General features: G+C 48.8%; 2 long non-coding RNA genes across 3 annotated transcripts; one reads left to right on the forward strand and one right to left on the reverse strand.

Annotated features, from left to right (window-relative positions):
* Positions 1-271: 271 nt before the first annotated feature.
* LOC148005139 (uncharacterized) lies at positions 272-10,434 on the reverse strand. 2 transcript variants are annotated; one of them, XR_015622916.1, is made up of 5 exons: positions 10,214-10,434; positions 9,559-9,708; positions 3,747-3,834; positions 2,544-2,623; positions 272-1,828 (listed from the first exon to the last, which is right to left on the reverse strand). It is a non-coding gene; the product is annotated as an uncharacterized LOC148005139 (long non-coding RNA). The 2 variants fall into 2 exon arrangements; XR_015622915.1 differs by lacking the exon at positions 9,559-9,708.
* Positions 2,443-16,953, forward strand: LOC148005140 (uncharacterized). The gene is made up of 3 exons (XR_015622917.1): positions 2,443-2,584; positions 5,800-5,858; positions 15,378-16,953. It is a non-coding gene; the product is annotated as an uncharacterized LOC148005140 (long non-coding RNA).
* The last annotated feature ends 1,325 nt before the right edge of the window (positions 16,954-18,278 follow it).

Here is an 18,278-nt window from a genome sequence, read left to right on the forward strand (position 1 = left end):
GAGTTAGTTATTTTAAAATAAAGGGTTATTGCTTCTTAATCTTTTGTCAAAGATCAAGCATGAAATGAAATAGTGTCCTCCTCTCCTCTTCTTCCTCCTCTTCTTCTACCTCCTCCTTCTCTAACTCCTCCTGCTTGGGTCTTCTGGCCACAGCAGAGGACTATGCTAATTGTAGATTAGAAGGAAAACTTTATAAAGCTCTGTCATGTGTTTTTAAGAGTTGGGTGTCCTTAATTCAACACTTTGATGTCTACATATACATGAAAAATAATTTATATACATGATTATTTATTATATAATATTTGTAGATAGTGAACAATTTAAAAATCAGTATCCAGCAATATAGGCGGCTGGCTAAGCAGGACGTTTCTATGCTAATACCGTGCACTTGATTGGCATGTTCCTCGCGGTTTGGAATGAGCTCTCAAGGTGTCAAACAAGAAAAAGGATGAAGAATATTGTGTGACCATTCCTGTAAGAGTGTGTGTGCCGTGTATGTGTACAAATTTGTTTTCTGCATAAAATATGCTATGTCTGGGTGGTATGAAAGGTAAGATACGGGGTTCCTCTGGGGGGGGGCACGTGAAGTGGACCTTTTAAATTTGACACTCTTTTAAAGCACTTTGAAGAAAGGAGAACAAATACCTAAGTGAATGAAGCAGTGGTACCAGAGTCTGGCCTGGGGTGATGTGAAGTGACTTCCATTCCATTCCTCCCATCCCTACGCTCATCCCTGTGCCCTTGCTATATTGAGCACATGCCAATATCCTATTGTGTCATTACTATGCTTGTCTGCTCTACCGGACCACACACAGCTCCAGGGAAATCTCTCTGCCTCTAACAGGCCCTTGAGCATGAATTCATAAATGACTGGTGGATCCACGGGAATACACTGAGGAGAAGAAACAAAGTCTGTTTTCTGGAAATCCACAGGCCCATAGTGTGAGAAGCATCACGTATGAACGTTCCAATGACTAGAGTCCACATTTGACAAAGACGCTGTACTCTGGAGGGCTGAAGGAAAGGTACCTGACGTGGTTTGAATCTGAAATTCCCACAGGCTCATGTATTTGACCTATTGGTCCCCAGATGGTGGTGCTATCTGCTCAGGTTGAGTGAGGAACCATTAGGTGTCAGGTCCTAGCTGGAGGACGTTGGTTGCTGAAGGCTGGATCTCTTATGGCCGATAGCCCAGTCTCAGTTCTGGTTCAAAGCTGACCGATTCCTGATCCACCAAGATGTGAGAAAGTAGCATCACATCCTGCCACCACAGCTAAGAGCTAGTTCCAGCCCCCAGCCTTCCCTGTTGTGATGGACGGTTTCTCCTTAAAGCACGAGTTGAAATAGTTCTCTCCTCCCCACTGAAAGTGGCTAAAACAATACCCTTGAGCCGAGATAGGGTCACAGCTCAGAGGTGTTGTCCAAGCATCCCAAAAGGCAGAAGTTGGGAAAGATGAAGCATAAAGGTTGCAACAGAGGGATCCCACATGATAAGACATGGGAAACAGGGGAAACACAGACTTGCCTGGGCAGGATTCACTTCTCCCTCAGGCAGAGGAGAAGGACACGACCTCTTTCTACTGAACCACAAGCCTTAGCATCAGAAGCCTGTTGGGAAGTCTCAGTGACACCGGAGCCTAACCTTCAGCTGCTAGGTCAACACACAAAGATGGAGCTGGTCATCCAGTCTGTCCCCCTGCATCATTCTCCAGCTCAAAGACACCTTCAACTAATGCAGAGAAAAAACGTGCCCTTGTCCTGCCCAGTCTTCTAAGGAAGGTTTTACTTGGGAGCTCCAAATTCATTGCCGCAGCCCAGTGTTTTCAACCTGCGGGGTTTGCATATCAGATATTTACATTATGACTCATAACAGTAGCAAAGTTACAGTTAGGAAGTAGCAGTGAAATAATTTTGTGGTTGAGGGTCACCATAACACGAGGCATTTACTGTATTAAAGGGTCACAGCATTAGGAAGGTTGAGAGCTCTCACGGGACTCCACAGGATTCTTGGTCCCTTTTACAAGAGAACAGAACAATCATGTTTAACATCTGGATGTGCTGTTGCCCTACTGTGAAACTAACTCAGGGATAAGAACACTGGGCTTAGCATTATCTCCTGATAAACAAGCCGGATGCATTATACAGGAGCTTAAGAGGTGTGAAGTATCAAAGAGAGTACTGCTATTCAAGGCAGAGGTCCTTGAGTGCTATTGATTTGGAGTTCTGTTTGTTTGCTTTACCACCCCAGTTGTGCTAACAACAACAGAGCCTCCTTCCTTATGCCCGCCCCCTGCAGTTCACACAGAGCTAGCCTGCTGGAGAAGTAGGTTCAGTCTCAGAGCTAGCCAATCAGGGAACTCTATACCCCAGTCATAAGGATTGTACAGAATTGGGCAGTGCCTTCATACTGGGCCAATCAGAGTCCTCTAAGGCTTTCCTGGTGGAGCTCTTGAGGAAGCTCCATGCTGTGATCAGTTAGGTCTCTGATCTGGTAAGAACACACTGGGGAAGCAGAAGTAGACACAGAGTGCTGGTGACATTACCCTGGCCTTTGGATCCACTGCTACCTGAAGCCAGGTCAACTGTAAGTTCCACCAGTAGATTCCTTATCGTCATTTGCATCCTGAAAGGTCAAATTTATTGTGTCTTTAAAAAACAAAAACAAAAAGCCAAAATCTTTCCTTGTTTTCACTATCCCATGATTCCTTAAGGCCCAGGTGACAGCCTCTTCCAAGAAGTCTGCCCGAGCCAAGCTATTATGTAGAATATGCATTTGGACTGCGTTCCCTCTTCCTGCTTTGTGTTTAAGATTACAACTGGGGAAGAGGGAGGCAGAAGTTTCTAGATACTGTGGTTCCTTCCAAGTATCAGAGGAGCTCCTGAGGTTAGGAGTGTCATGCTGGTTGTGAAGGTCTCTGTACTGGGGTCACCGCCAGGATGGAGGCAGGGTGAGAGAAGAAGTGAAGTGTGTGTCTGTGTGTGCGGGTGAGCGTGTGCACACAGAGACGGCGTGCATGTCCGTGTGTGTGGTGAGTGCAGGAGAACTGAGCAGAAAGACAGGCTCTTCAGGCAGCAGGACCAGTTCAGAGACAAGTTTCTGCATGGCTAGAAAGCACCCCGGAGCCCAGGTGTGTGTGGTGATGGCCCCAGCAATGCCCTCTGTGTGAAGAAGGGTGTAGTCTTGAGTTGGGACGTCCTTCACAATTACTGTCATAGCTCAGCTTTATCTTGTCACCTATAGAAACCTGAGTTTACTCATTCCTGTCTCTCCAGCTTCTACATGGGCCATTATAATTCAGACATAGGAATTATCGATGAAGGAATATATGAGGAAATAAACAGGGTCCTGATGATGGGCTGGCTAGAGTATGCTCTCCTCCTGTGAGCATCCCAGAGAGGAAGAGGGGCCCCTTTGTGCAGTCAGTGCTCCCCGTCTCCTCTCCCTCTTACCCCTCACCCTGCCGCCTCTGCCTCTGCCTCTTCTGACCCCACCTTCTTCTCTGTCTCAATTTGGACATGACACCCCAGGAAGCCTTCTCATGCACATGTTCAAAAGAGGTGTCCTTCAAGGTGCCCAACAGGTTTGTCCCACAGTTTGTGAACTGCTCATCTAGTGGCATAAACGCCAATGTGCATGTTGGCATTGTTCTTCTATACGGAGTCCCAGAACAGGGACCTCTAAGGTTCTGTTTGGCGTCCCTTCCAGTTTTTGGTCACCATGGTTAACATTTATATAGAGGATGTACCTTGTGTACCATGGTGGCCTCTTCTTGCCATCACAGGCTCACCCGCTGCCCAGCATCACAAAGGAGGCCCATGCTGCACATGACTAGCCTGGAAAGCAACAAGATCTTAAATTCAAAGTGACTAACCACCACTTTCACACCAAGGTCAGGGCAAAAATTCATGCTGAGTCATGTGAAGTTGGGGACCATGACTCGGTTTATTTACTTCCACTGCCTACAGAGACCTGGGTTTAAATGGCTGACTCTCTCAGATTCTATGCACCATAGCTCATTGCCAGACACAGGAGTTAGTGCTAACGGGATAAATGAAGGAATGAGTATAAAGGCCCATCTGTGGAATTTGGGTTGCACGTCCTCATCCTGGTCTGCCTGTCTGTAAGATTATGATTAGGGGAGAAGGTAGAAGTTTCTGGATATTGTGGTTCCTTCCAAGTAGCAGAGGAGTTCCTGAAATTGAAAGTGTTATGCTGAGGTTGGGGATTTAGCTCAGTGGTAGAGCTCTTTCCTAGCAAGCACAAGGCCCTGGGTTTGGTCCTCAGCTCCGGAAAAAAAAAGAAAGAAAGAAAAAAAAAAGAAGAAAGTGTTATGGTAGTTGTGAAGGGTTGTACACTGGGGTCACTCCTGAGCAGAGGCAGGGTGGGAGAACATGTGGAGAGAGAGAGAGAGACACACACAGAGAGAGAGAGAGAGAGAGACAGAGAGACAGAGAGAGAGACAGAGAGACAGACAGACACAGAGAGACAGAGACAGACAGAGACAGAGAGATAGAGACAGAAAGAGAGACAGAGACAGAGAGACAGAGAATATTTGTACACATGCGTGTGCTAGGAGCCCTCCTGGCCATCTATAACGCACATAATCTGTATGGTCTGCAGTGTGCTTGTTGCTATGTCCTGGTATTCAGCAGGTTGCTCGCATTAAATACACTTTGGATCATGATAGTTTCAACTTACAATGGATTTGTGGAGATGTAACCCACTTGTAACTTGACAAGAGTCTGTACACCCTACATCCTTCCTCAGTGTCTCAGGAGTGGGCCCACATTAACTTGGGAGCCATCCACACTGAGGTGTGTTTTAAGAGCCACTGGGATGCTTTCTATTCTAAACTCCAATGTGTGTTCCTGCTGTTATCAAGACTGGAAAGACCAGGTTGGGGTGGGGACAGAAATGGAAAGTTCTGCCTTATCAGTGCTAATCTTGAAAACCTGATACATAGCCAAAGGGAGGTGACATGTTGTGAGCCTTTTTCTCAGTAGAGAAATCATAACGGAAGACACAAGTGTAGGAGGCAACAAATAGGGTGGCTCTGAGAGGAACAATGACATCATTTAGGTGGAGGAGTCTGCGGGAGGACTGAACGTCTGTGACCAAGGGCTGACATAGAGACTGAGCCCAAAGATGAGCCTGAGATATGGGAGGGAGGGAAGAAGGGAGAGACAGAGAGAGACACACAGAGAGAGACAAAAAGGAAGAGAGACGGGAAGAGAAGAGAGAAGAAGATCTAGAGAGGAAAGGCAAGGAGAGATGAGAACCCACCCACTGCAAGCCCAAAGAACATTCCTGTGAAAAGACTTTGGCAGCCAGTAAATGCTGCCAGCAAGTTGAACAGGAAGCCATCATGGCGCCAGCAACATGAGCACCTTTGGAGACCTTGACTAGAACATTTTAGTGGAGTGCTGGCAACATATGGTTAACTGTGGTGGGCATGGAGAGGATAGAGTGTGAAGATATGATAGTTATGCACTGCACGGTGAGGTTATGTCTGGCGAGAGTGGTCCAAAAAATCATAATGAAGTTGAAAAAGCCCTATCACCTAGTATCGTACCTTTTCTTTGCTTAGAGATATCCAAATACACAGATAACGTCCCACTGTGTTATAGCTTTCTGCAGTATTTCCTATGGCAACATGCTCTCCCATGTGTAGCAATGGGCTAAGCCATTCTCTCCAATCTACTCTAAGTGTGTAATAGGATATAGCATCTAGGTTGTGTAAGTACTCCCTAGGACATTCACACAATGACAAAGTTACCCAACAATGCACTTCTTCGAAGGTATTCCCATCGTTAGTGACATACAACGACTTGCAGATCTCATAGAAGAAACTGCCATGGTACAGAGAGAAAACTGGAGCTGCTGGAGAGTAAAGGACCCTTGGCAGAGGCATCCATCCTCATTTGTAAAGGAGTGGCCACTCCTAAAGCCTGCATGGCCATGGGAGAGCTTCTAGAGACACAGGTAAATGTGGCACAAGACCGATTCACGAGAGACATGTTGTTCATGCAAGAGGGAAGGTTTCTGCTCATTGATAGGCTGGCTTCAGATGGGAACTCGGGTCAGTGGGACAGATGCAGATCAACTCATTGATTACATCAAATCAATGAAAGGATTCTTGGTGATATGCCAAGAGAGAGAAGAGACATAGAGTGAAAATATCAGGCACAGAAGGACATCTCTTAAAAGACTCAGTGAGATGCAATCGGTCAGCACGTTCTGCACTTCTTCCTGAACCGCCTTCAGCCCCTTGGTTTGAAGGTGGCTAAGAAGGAGCAGGTGGCTAAGAGGTAAGTCCCTTGGGGAACCAGAGCTTCGGCCTGTCTAATGGGATGGGTCTTCTCTGTAGGCATGTAGGGACCCAGTGCTTTCTGGCCCAACCATGAACACCAACAGTCATGGTCCTTGCTCGTCTCGGACTCGCCAACAGAGAAGTCTGCTCAGGCCTTGGCAGACCCTTAGTATGTCCACCCCTCAAGCTACAGTAGCCTGAGGAACCAGAGGGGTGAGCTCACGTGCTCAGAGTCTCAGGGAGCAGCTTTCATCAGCAATTCACACCTCCCTGCAGGGTGACACAGAGCAAGCATTTCTACATGGCAGATCAAGGAACACATAGATCTTTGTGACTGGGGCTCTGAGCCCCAACCCCAAACATGCTTGAAAAACAAGCAGGCTCTCCTAGGACACAGCCTAGCCAAGAACGAACTTCTGAGAAGGCGGTTTATTGGGGTGCGTGCGTAGGTCTATCTCCCTCTTCATCAGGTACCCACTTGCTTACAGAGAAAGGACTTGTTCATCTCCATCTTAGTCATCCATCTATCCCTGCACAGCAGCTGCTTTTTCCACAGCTTACTCACCCTTCCTGGAGCAAGCCTAGTACGGTGCCTTGCACAAGCAGGTGCTTCATTAATTCTCACTGAATAAACAAACAAATGGGTACTGCAGGGCAGCCATTCACGAGAGAGAGAGAGAGAGAGAGAGAGAGAGAGCCTCGACCTCCTCTGTAACCAGGTTGTCACAGCTCAGTGACACAAGCAGTCCCCAGACCCAGAGCTGGTCATCACTGGCACAGTAAGGCTCTGACCTCTGTATAGCAAGACTCCTGATGGCCTGCTGAGCTAGGAGGTCTGCTGGCCAGACATGTGGGGAAGGGCTCACTCCTTCCATGAGGCTCTCCATTCTGGGGTGCATAGAAGAGAGCTCGAAAGGGTTTCCCCCCACAAATTTCTGACCTGGTTGCAAGTATTCATGTGCATGTGTGTGCATGATTACATATGTACATGGGAGCTAATAGGTATGCATGTGTTTGTGTGGACAACACATGGGTGCACAGCCTGCTTTTCGCCTGCTAGGTGCTCTTGCCTGAGGAGAGATCAGCTACCCTACCCCATTTCTGCTCCTCTTTCTGGTCCTGGTGCTTCTGCCCCTGGAAGAAGTCTGAGAAGCCAAGAGAGAGCTCTGGGTGGGTCATACCGTACTTGCTGCAGTCAGGCCCGGAGCTTGGAGTAAGAGACTAAGGCAGCCAAAGGTCCAGGGAGCAGCCTAGGGCAAAACAAATGTTTCAAGCTGCTGAACAGAGAGGTCCAAGGTGCCCTGGTGCTTAAAAACCCCATCCATGACTTGCCTTCAATTGGCAAGGAAGGAGCTACTCAGAGGAGAGTGGGGTGAGCCTGTGCTAAAAGTGAGGGCTGAGAGAGGAGCTAACCCTTGCCCAGCAGAGCTGGGTTCAAGACAATAGCTCCTGAGGGCTTGAGGACAAGCAAGGAGCCTGTGAGTCAGCCTGGTGGCTTCTGGACTGTTTTAAGTTTCCTGGGTCTGCCGCAACAATAGCCTGGGCCCTTGAACATCAGAAGTATCTGCTCACAGTTCTAGAGGCTGAGCACGGTGATGGAGGAGTTGATGGGCAATTTCCTCTGAGGACACTCTTCTAGATGGCCATAGTCACACTATATCCTCACGTGGCCTCTCCCCTGTTTGCATGGAGGACAGTCAAATGGAATTAAGGCCCAGTGACTTTGGGATCATTGTCCTAACTGTGATTGTGAGTTACATAATAGAGCTGCTTCACTAGATAATATTGATCTGTCAATAGGGTATGAGCTCCTCCCATACATAGGTGCTTATGTATGCACATGTATGTATGTATGTATGTATGTATATATGTATGTATGTATATGTTCATATGTATTTAGATCCAATGTGTACTTGCATACATGAGTGCTCATATACATATAAGAATTTGTATGCATATAGAGAAGTGTGTATATATGTGTGCATGGCACATATATGTAGCAGCCTGCTCTGTGCCTGCTAGGTTAATTTGCCTGATTTTCCCTGGATCTGGAGAGAAGGATGGGCTAGGCAGAGAGCATTTTGTGGTTGAACTGAAGGAGCAGTTTAGGTCCATAGCAGGCTAGAAGCAGCACCAGAATGCTTACCCTATGTCCTCAGTGTCCCTGACTCTCTGTCTACTATTCTAGTCTCACTGCTCAGAAGTTAGAGTCCCCAGCAGCCACCCGTCTTTTCTTCCTGTATCATGTGGGAGGGAAAAGAGGCTGCTCTGGGAAGGTGACGTGATTCACTGCTGCCAATAGGGTTGGTAGCCCATCACGATATCTTGTTTGCCATGACTCACTCAGAAACCAGGCTCTAACAAGTGGACTGATTTACCCTAGATCTGACAGGTCCTAGTACTGTGGAGGGCAGGGCTCAGTCCCTGATGTGCCTGATCCCTTAGAGACCCTTGGGTGACTAGAAATCATCCCTGAGCTCCACACGCCGCCCCCCCCCCCCAAGCAGACTCCTCAAGCTGGGCCTAGACTGCATGCTGTTTTCATGCTGACTCCTTACACCAGAGAGACCTATGCCCTTTGCTCCTCCCCCTGGTTTCATCTGCTTTGAACTGGCCCTGCCTAGTTTTAGCAGGAGATGAGTCTTGACTGAGGCCTTGTTTGGGTGTCCAGTTGGAATGCTCCACCTTAATGTTTCTAAGATAGTTTGAGGTGCCTGGCCTTATAGTCATAGCAGTATGGAAGCCCTAGGGGATTGGGGGGCAGGAAGCCTTCTTTTTGCTGGCCATGGCAGGTGAGAAAATGCTAAGGATGATCCTAGGGTAGGACTGGGGTCTGGAGAACTTATCTCGACTGCTGGATCCTTCAAGAAAGGCCACTAGTACAGGGACTGTAGAGTGCTTCTATCTGCAAACTCGACTCTCCTCATGAACTGCCGTCTCTCCATCCTGGCCACAGAGGCCTATGAGTGGATAGATGGCCATGTTGTCTCAGCCTCCAGGACAGCCAGGTGACCTGGGCTGCTTGGAATCTCTTTTCTCACATAGCCTCAACATCTAGGCCTGTTCTTAATCCAACCTCCAGCAGAAGCTAAGAAATGGTGACTAAGGGTCATACATGACAGAACTGGACAGTCTCCTTCAGAAACCTCCTGTCTTTCCCTGGCTGTTCATAATAGTCCTGTCACCATGCCAGGAGCGTGCCTTTGCCACACACAGCACCTGGGAGGAGGCAGATACTCTAATGCACCTGTATTTGATGAATGAATAAAAGGGTCTCCAGACAATTCACATCCTGTTCCCCAGACGTGAGGTTATCTTCAAAAGACTTGTTATTCAGTTCCTGGGTGCAGGTGGTGGTTAGGGCTCCCTCCTCTGTTTACCAGGAGCCCAAAGGAGCCTGCAGGAACCAGAAGAGGCTTCAGTTCTGTAGGTCTACTGCTGTGAGTATGAGTCCTTTCAGTGAATTGACCTTGAGCCCTCCCTGCAGGGAACTGAAATTGATTATTTCCTTTCAGACCAAACCTGAGGCACTTCAGGCTTGGGGCTGGCAGGGCAGTGAGAAGTTATGACTGAATCTGGCTGGCCTCCAGCAGGAGTGGCATGGGAATGTGGCCTTTTGGCCCTTGAGGGCTGCCTAGGGGAATAGGTGGGGCAGCTACCCAGAACCAAACCTTAGTGTGGCCTCTGACTGACACTTCTGAACAAACCCAGCCTTGGTGGTCCCCGGGGAGCCATTTCTTCATCTTCCCTCTCTATCCGGGTTTTCAGTCCATACCTCTTAGTGGTTGAGGGAGCCCTCAGAAGGCCCCCAGGATTCCCTTGATCCTGTGATGACACAGGCTAGCAGAGTGGAGCTCCCTAGCTGTGTCCACTGCCCTGCTCCCAAATACAGTGACACTCACCTTGGTTGGAGATGATGTCATCTTTATGCGGCTTCCCACCCGTGCATCTGATAAGCTCCATGTTTCGCTGTGCTGCATCCTAGGGAGGTTAGTTAGTTTCCTAGGGTGGAACCTATCAGACGCCTTGAACATGGGAGATGAGGGCCATGTCCAAGGCCGTGAGAAGAGCTGCTGCCCTGCAAGTGACAGCCCCGTTCTGCAGGAAATTCCTAGTCTGGCCTGGTTCTGCAGTGCCCAAGGGGACAGGAAACCTGCCTTTCCTGCCCCATACTCCCACCCTGTTGCCAGGGGAAAGGCGGGCACTCTCACACAGTGCCCTGGGGTTGAATTCTAGAAAAACAAGCCGCTGGCCCACCCAGTTCCACACCATTCTCCTTCCCCTCTCTCTGGTACAGGGAAACATGGTATGACACCATAATGAGTCTTGGGTTTGAATCGTGCCTCTCACCTTCCTGAATCATTTTCCAAATTCTTGCTGTGGAACCAGGGCTCCCAGTACCTACCCTGATCGGGTAGTTAAGAGAACCCAAGAGAAGATGCAGGCACAGCTCCTTAAATGGGACGACTTCTCCCATCTTGGGCACCTTAACCCTATCCCATTCTTGTGAGACTTGAGTGCAGGTTGGACCCTGACCCAACCCTGAGCAGGGCATGCGCTTGCAGGTCTTGCTCTCGTTTTCTGTCCCTGCTTTTCTTGCAGCTCTGTGTTGGTTTCAACCCTGTGGGAAGGGGTCTGCGCTGCCTTCTTCCCTCCCTGAGGCCCATTTGTCCTTTCCCTGTAGCTCCATCCTAGACAACAAAAGTTTGCTTGCTGCGTTTCCTCCTCAGAGGATCCCTTGCCCCCAGATGGTGACCGCTATCAAGGAGACACACAGTGTTGGTCCCATCTGTCAGCCAGCCCATGGCCATCCTTGAGGATTCTAATGAGCCAGTTCCCACACTCTGGGCCTGGTCAACACAACCACAGTGTCCAGCCCCCTGAGGAAGCCAGGCAGTGCTGTCAGCATCGATATGCCTTTCATATACTGCACAGTGAGTGGGTTGTACCCAAGGGCTCAGTCTTTACAGTCACAAGCAGGTAGGTGGTATTATCCACACTCGCAGAAAAGGAAACTGAAAATCTGACGGTGACCTTCCTGAGGTCACGTGGCTGTTTAATGTCAGGGGAGGAACCTGGCCCTAAGGTTTATGTGCGTTCTACTTCATTAAAAAAAAAAAAGACATTTCCAGAAGGGTGCAGGAGAGAAGTGACCTCGGAAGTCATAAGGGCAGTTCAGGCAGAACTGTCACAGTAGCTGACAGCTTGGACTTCAGATACGTCTTTGGAATTTTGCTCCTTTGCACATTTAGTACCTGTTTTCCAACTACCCAGGGAAACATGCAGCTTCGGCTGTCCCCACCCTTAACCCCCGCCTCTGTGGGATCCCTTCTTGCCTGCCAGCCCTCTCTCCACCCTCCACACCAGGGCAAAGTTAGGATAGAGACTGGGTTCCTTTGTAGACCCAGAGCTCAGGATACAACAAATCACGGTGTGGTGTCTAATCCAGAGTCTGCCAACAGACGACCTGGGTTCACAGTGTTGCCAACGTTGATTAAGGCGATAAAACAATCAACGTATTTGGCTTCCCTCAACCTCAGTTTTCTCACTTGACCATACGGGTTACTTTCAAGATTATATACTTCAAATTTTTCCTATTAAGCTTGGCGTGTCACGCAAATCTCGATGACTTTCTGTAGTATGGCATAGGGCGGCAGTGGTTAGTATTTCCCTAAGCCTGGCAGCTCTTTGGGGGAAATCACTTATCTAGGCATTTAGAAAGCTTCAAGGTCTCATTTCTGTCCTGCAGTATGAGGGCCTGAGGGTGGTTATGGGAGAGCAGACGACATTCGGGGAGAGGAATCTTGGAAGGTCAGAAGGCATCCTTTACTAACTAGTCCAGGGGCAAGAAAGTAGCTCACAAGAAGGAGTGGCACCCAGTACAGATGCAAGCACCCTTGCTAAAGGATCCCTCTCCTGGGATCCATTCTCACTGTGGCTTTACCGCCCCCAGAACAGGAACAGTTCCTACGAGTGAGTGTGAACCGAACCCCAAGGCACAGTGGATCTCCTCTGTGGCTGTTGCAGAAGGGCACTGCCCAGGTAAGGACCTCTGGGAGAAGAGGCTGTGTTTTCCAGAGGAAGGAGCAGGGAACAGGAGGCGAGAGAGGCTAGAAGGAAGCCAGGCTGGCTGGTTCAGAGGCTGTGGGGAAATGGAGAGGACAGGCTGCACTGAAGTGACTTCAGTCTTAAGAAATAACTTTTGCAGGGCCTGCTAGACTGGCTTGTGATCAGAACTGAGTCACAGGGGACCCCGGCATGTCTGGAAGTTGAGGAGAGAAGCCAGGGTAAGGGTAAGGGGTGGGAAGGAGTCAGACCCAGTGTATTTATGCTACCCGGGAGGAAGATTCTTAGCTGGTTTGACTGGATTGTTGGGGCTGCAAGGCTTGGGAATGGGACTTTAGGAGAAAGACTACCCCAGTGGTTCTCAACCTTCCTAATGCTGTGGCCTTTTAATATAGTTCTTCATGTTGTGGTGAACCCCTCCCCTCCTGCCATAACATTATTTCATTGCTACTTTATAACTGTAATTTTGCTACTGCTATGAATCATGATAGAAATATATGATGTATAACCCCTGGGGGTCGCGACCCACAGGTTGAGAACCAATAGACTAGCAGCAGAGGGCCCTTCCCCAGGCTTGGGCTGCCTCAAGGGTTCTAAAGGCAAATTCACACATCTCATTTTCATCTACAGAAAAGAAGCTGCCAAAGGGAAGATTAAACAGCTGTCTGCTTCCATATAAGGTGGAGATTTCAGGCCAATAGCCTGTTCCTCAGGTAACTTGGCATCCCCCAAACACATGCCCTTGCTGGCCACAGCAGGGGAGCAAATTACATGTTATTAGAACAGTCTGGATGGGGAAGTCACTGCAGCCCTCATCTTCTTTATTTCAGTGACAATTTGGCAAAGCAGTCGATCGTGCCGCCAATCACGTCTCTTCTGGCTGGTTCCCTAAAAGGAACTACTGTCAGACATGACTACAGGGAGGAGTCCTTGTCATGGTCTCAGTTTGCCATTTGCCACTGTATTAGTGAGGCTTCCCATTGCTATGATGAGACACCATATCCAAAAGCAAGTTGGGGAGGAAAGGGTTTATTTGGCTTACACTTCCCCATTGTAGTCCATCACTGAAGGAAGTCAGGAGAGGAACTCAAACAGGGCAGGAACCTAGAGACAGGAGCTGATGCAGAGGCCATGGAGGAGTGCTGTTTGCTGGCTTGCTCCCCATGGCTTGCTCAGCCTGCTTTCTTATAGAACCCAGGACCACCAGCTGAGCAATGGCTGCACCCACAGTGGGCTGGGCCCTCCCCCACTGATCACTAATTAAGATAATGCCCCACAGGCTTGCCCATAGCCCCAGTTTACAGAGGCTCCCTCCTCTCTAATGACTCTAGCCTGTGCCAAGTTGACATAAAACTCATTGGTACAGTCACCTTTTCCTTCCTGGTGGAAAGTTCTTCCAGAGGAGCCTGTTTGTATGTCGGGCTGCATTTTCAAATTGACGTTGCATTTAAATGGACGTTGCACTTCCAATTTCAGCGCGTTTAGAGACACAGTGTATACAGATCCATCTCATGTGTGCTTCTCCGTGTTTCCTACTGGGTGGTGGTCGGTATCACCTCTCTCGTATGCTGGGAAACCTTGTGACTGCTTTGGTGAGCGGAAGTCACTGGAGCAATGGCTCTACGACTTTGGAAGCTAGATCAGAAGAAAGACCCCTGCCTCCAAACGCCTGAACTCCTCTCACCTCCTCTCTTTTTGTTTGTGGAACCAGATGCCATGTTATGAGGAAGCCCAGGCTAGTTGAGGAGGCCACAAGTGGGTGTTCTGCCTGACAGCTCCTCTCTAGGTCTTCACTGACCACCAGCACCAGCCATCAGGATGTGAATGAAGACACTTTCTGGATGTCTCCTGCCCTGGCACTTAGGTGCGACTGCTCAAAAGGCCCTGTGTGAGAACTGTGTGGCTGCACTCTGCAATCTGTAGTCCTGTGTGAGGGGTGAAGGTGATGCGTATTAGTTGACAGCACTGAACAGCAATAGTTCACACTCCTTGTCTCTGCTACTGAAACCTGGAAGCTCACGCCTCCCAAGTATTTCATCCCAAGCTCTGAAAGTTCCTAACATCTGGGCATTGCCCCCACCTTTCTCTCTCAATCTCTCTCCCTCTCCCTCTCCCTCTCCCTCTCCCTCTCCCTCTCCCTCTCTCTCTCTCTCTCTCTCTCTCTCTCTCTCTTCCCCTTTCTCTCCCTCTTTCTCTCCCTCCCTCTCTTTCTCTTTCCTTTTCTCTCCCTTTCTCTCTCCTTCCCTCCCTCCCAGGCTGGCCTCAAATTCCCTCCCCCCTACAGCCAAGGGTGATCTTGAACTTCCGATCTTCTGGCCTCCCAAATGCCAGGATTACCAGGCATGCGCCATCATGCCTGGTTCATGCAGTGCTGAGGATCAAACCTAGGGCTTGTTGAAGACTCTGCCAATTTAACTGCTACCCTGACCCTCTAGCAGATTTGAAATTAGGAATTCCAGTTGTCAAAAAGCTTTAAGGCACTCTAACATTTCCAAGATAGGCAGTCATGATGTAGTGGAAGTTTCCTGACTCCTCAGTCAGGCACTCACTGTCCCAACTCTGCCACCTTCTGGTGCTGTGTCCTTGGATCAGTCACTTTCTGTGCTTCAAGAGCTCAAGTTAGGAAGCAAGCAGACCAAGCACTTTGCTGAATCGGTGTGACACCGAGATTCTTTATACCTAGGATTATGGTGATGGAAGGGTTTGAGACAGCGTACAAAGATGACACGTCAACAATGATAACCGATTTGTTGAATATCCATTCATTTCTGGGCACTACCAAAGGTCACATGTACATACTGGTTTATTTGATGGTCGTCACTGTGAGTTAAGACATCACAATGGGAGCTGACAGAGTTCAGAGGGTAAAGACACTTGCTGCCAAGCCTGGGGACCGGAGTTTGATTCTCAGGAGCCACACGGAGACATGAAAGGGCTGTGAGTTGTCCTTCTTTGTCTTCTATGTATACACTGTGGAGTATGCATCAGAGGGAGAGAGAGAGAGAGAGAGAGAGAGAGAGAAATTTTTATTTATTTAATCACTTGTGACCCCCATTTTACAGAGCAGGAACCCAGTGATGTTAAATCACTTTCTCTAGATTACACAACTAACAAAAGCAGAGATGGAATTTGAACCCAGGAAGTTTATCCACTGTGCCACACTGACTCTGGGTAAACGTTTAACTCTTGAGTTATAGGTGCTCATGGCACGAGTGCTCAGCCCAGCCCATCCCTGAGGAGACCGAGTGGATAAACCAACAAGAATGGAACCGGTGGTTGCTAGCACTGAAACAGGCTGATGAGAAAACAGGATGGGGGCCATGCTTGCTGGCCTAGGGGCAGTGGGCAGTGGAGCAGGGTGGACTTCTGAGGAAGATGATTCCTTGCAGTATCAGGATAGAGGCCCTCGTCTGGTACTCTAAGTCAGCCTGGGCAGAGGTAGACATGTGGTGTTACTAGATGGCAAGACACTTGACATTAACCCCTGATCTTTTCCTGACCCCCCAGTGAGTCATCTGTCTTCATCCCTAAAATGCTAATAACATGGGCAACTCCTATATAAGAACACACACAGAGAGCATTTGGGGAACCAGAAATAAATGCTTTAGTTAAGTCTTCCAGTTGACAAAGGGTATATTATTTTGTTTCCTTTAGATAATTTTGTAGAGAGAGACAAATTTTGTAGATTTCAAAGCTCTGCCCTGTCGAGGTGTGGCCCTTGTCCCCATGTGGGGCAGCTACTGAGATTTTCAGGTCCTCAGTATAGGGCTGCAGAGATCAGCAGTCCCGTCTACCACTAAGGTGGGCGACTGTCACCTGTAGGGTACTCTCAGGTCATTGGCTTCAAGGAGTTGAACACCACCTTGGTTTGTCTCTCTAGTCTACTTCAGACTTACAATGCAGATATAGTATTTGTAATATTTGTAGTGTTTGCAAAGGTAGGAATTCCTGAGTCTGAAACAGGGGACTGTGGCTTGGGTGAAATGCCTGGTGTTTGTGACATCTGTAGATGGCTCCCTCTGCTGGCTTCAATGACTCCGGATGAGAGGGACATGGCGGAGGTGAGTGGCCCATAAGATCTCTCTCCATTTACTTATCTTTTTTAACATATCTGTTTCTCTCCCTTCCTACTCCTGGCATTTGTTGCCTTCCCAAAACCTCTGGTGGTCCGAAGCTGTAGTCCAGCTCTCGAGAAGTGGAGACCAGAGGACATGAATTCAAGGCCAGCCTGGGCTACAAGAGACTTGTCTCAAAACCACAACACTACTCTAGAGAGAGGGCTAAGAGGTTAAAAGCACTTGTTACTCTTGCAGAGGCACTGAGGTCAATTCCCAGTACCCGCCCTGTGGTTCGCAACCACCTATAACCTTAATTTTAGGAGGTCTGATGCCCTCTTCTGACTTCTGTGGGCATCAAGTATGCATATAGGGCACACACATATGTGCAGGCAATGTGTGTGTGTGTGTGTGTGTATGTGTATGTAAAATAAATAAATCTAATAAAAATTGTAAAACCCCAAAGCTAAAACAAACACCCATCCCCATCCCCCAAATTCCAATAAACTCATTACCAGCTCAGGTCATTGTCAAACACTGCCACTTCTGTCCCTTCAGCCTCACAGCCTCTGCCCACATTTTCCTCCCCATCCTGAGGCTACACTGGCAAGCATTCTCCAAGTGTTCCTGAGAGCCCAGCAAATGGCCAGGCTCTCAATAAGGACAGTTAGAACACAAGCTGAAGCCAAGGTCAGAGTCTGGCCATATGGCTGAGGAAGTGAGGCCAATATATAGAACCAGTTAAGGACACAGCCAGGGTGACAAGGCATAGACAGTTCGGTGTGAGCTGTGTTTCAGTTTAAAACAAAACACTGGTAGTTGTGAGGCCAGACTCTCCTGAGAGAAATGAGGCTGAAGAACATGGCTGGAGGCCTAAGGCTGATGGAGAAATCTTGGGTCCCTTTAAAAGACTTGGAGATGTCTCCGAGGCAGGGAGAAGAACACAAGGGAAAAAACATTGGGCAGAAGATGAATCCAGGAGGGGGCGGACCCTTAAGAGCAAGCAGGTCCTGGGAAAGCAGTGGAGATCCTCCTAAGGGTGAAGGGAGTTGTCACTTGGGGGTGGTAACGACCACAACCGAACCCTCAGTATCCCTGAGGGGCTGCCTAGGCTGTTGGCAAAGAAGGCCTATTCCGAGCTCTCCAGCAGACACCCAGGCTCCCCAGGGGTTCTGACCTAAGGGTCCTGGAAACCGTTGAAAAGCGCAATTAACAAAGTAAAGGGTAAACAGAAACCGGAAGCCTTTTCACTCAATCACCTTGAAGTGGTTTCCAGCATATTAACTAGGAACATACACTCCCTGGCTGGCCTCAGGAACACACATGCCACAAAAGGAAGTTTCCTTTGCAAATTTGCAAGGGGCGGGGAAACATGGCAGGCACAGAAACTGTAGTCCAGTGACTATATTCTCACCAAGCAAGCTGGTATGAATGCAGATGCACTCCAGGAAACAGGGCCCTGAAGAGTGTGGGGAGCCCCCTCCCAACGGCCCCCCTCCTGCCCTTAACCCTGACATTGTTAAACCAGAATCTGTGCATAGCCCACACCCATCCTTGCACTGCCCCAGCACGCCTGGTGTCCCTGCTCTGAAGACTCACAAAGAAGCAACTGCGCTGGCAGGGTTGGGTTCCAAAGAGTAATAATTACAGGGGCAGGAACAGTGTGGGACTCTGGTCTTTGGCCCAGAGGCCCCAGGAATTGGAGTAGGGTGACTGCGTAACTAGCATACCGCTTGGACACTAGCATCTACATTTAGTACAACTAGTTGGCCAAGGTCACAGAGCTGGTGGCAGCAAAGCAGGGGTTCCTTGCAGTTTTTAGGCCTGTTCAAAATGACCTAGGGAG

The sequence above is a fragment of the Rattus norvegicus genome, chromosome 6 (genome assembly GCF_021556685.1).
Source record: "Rattus norvegicus strain SHRSP/BbbUtx chromosome 6, alternate assembly SHRSP_T2T, whole genome shotgun sequence".
Classification (NCBI taxonomy): Eukaryota; Metazoa; Chordata; class Mammalia; order Rodentia; family Muridae; genus Rattus; species Rattus norvegicus.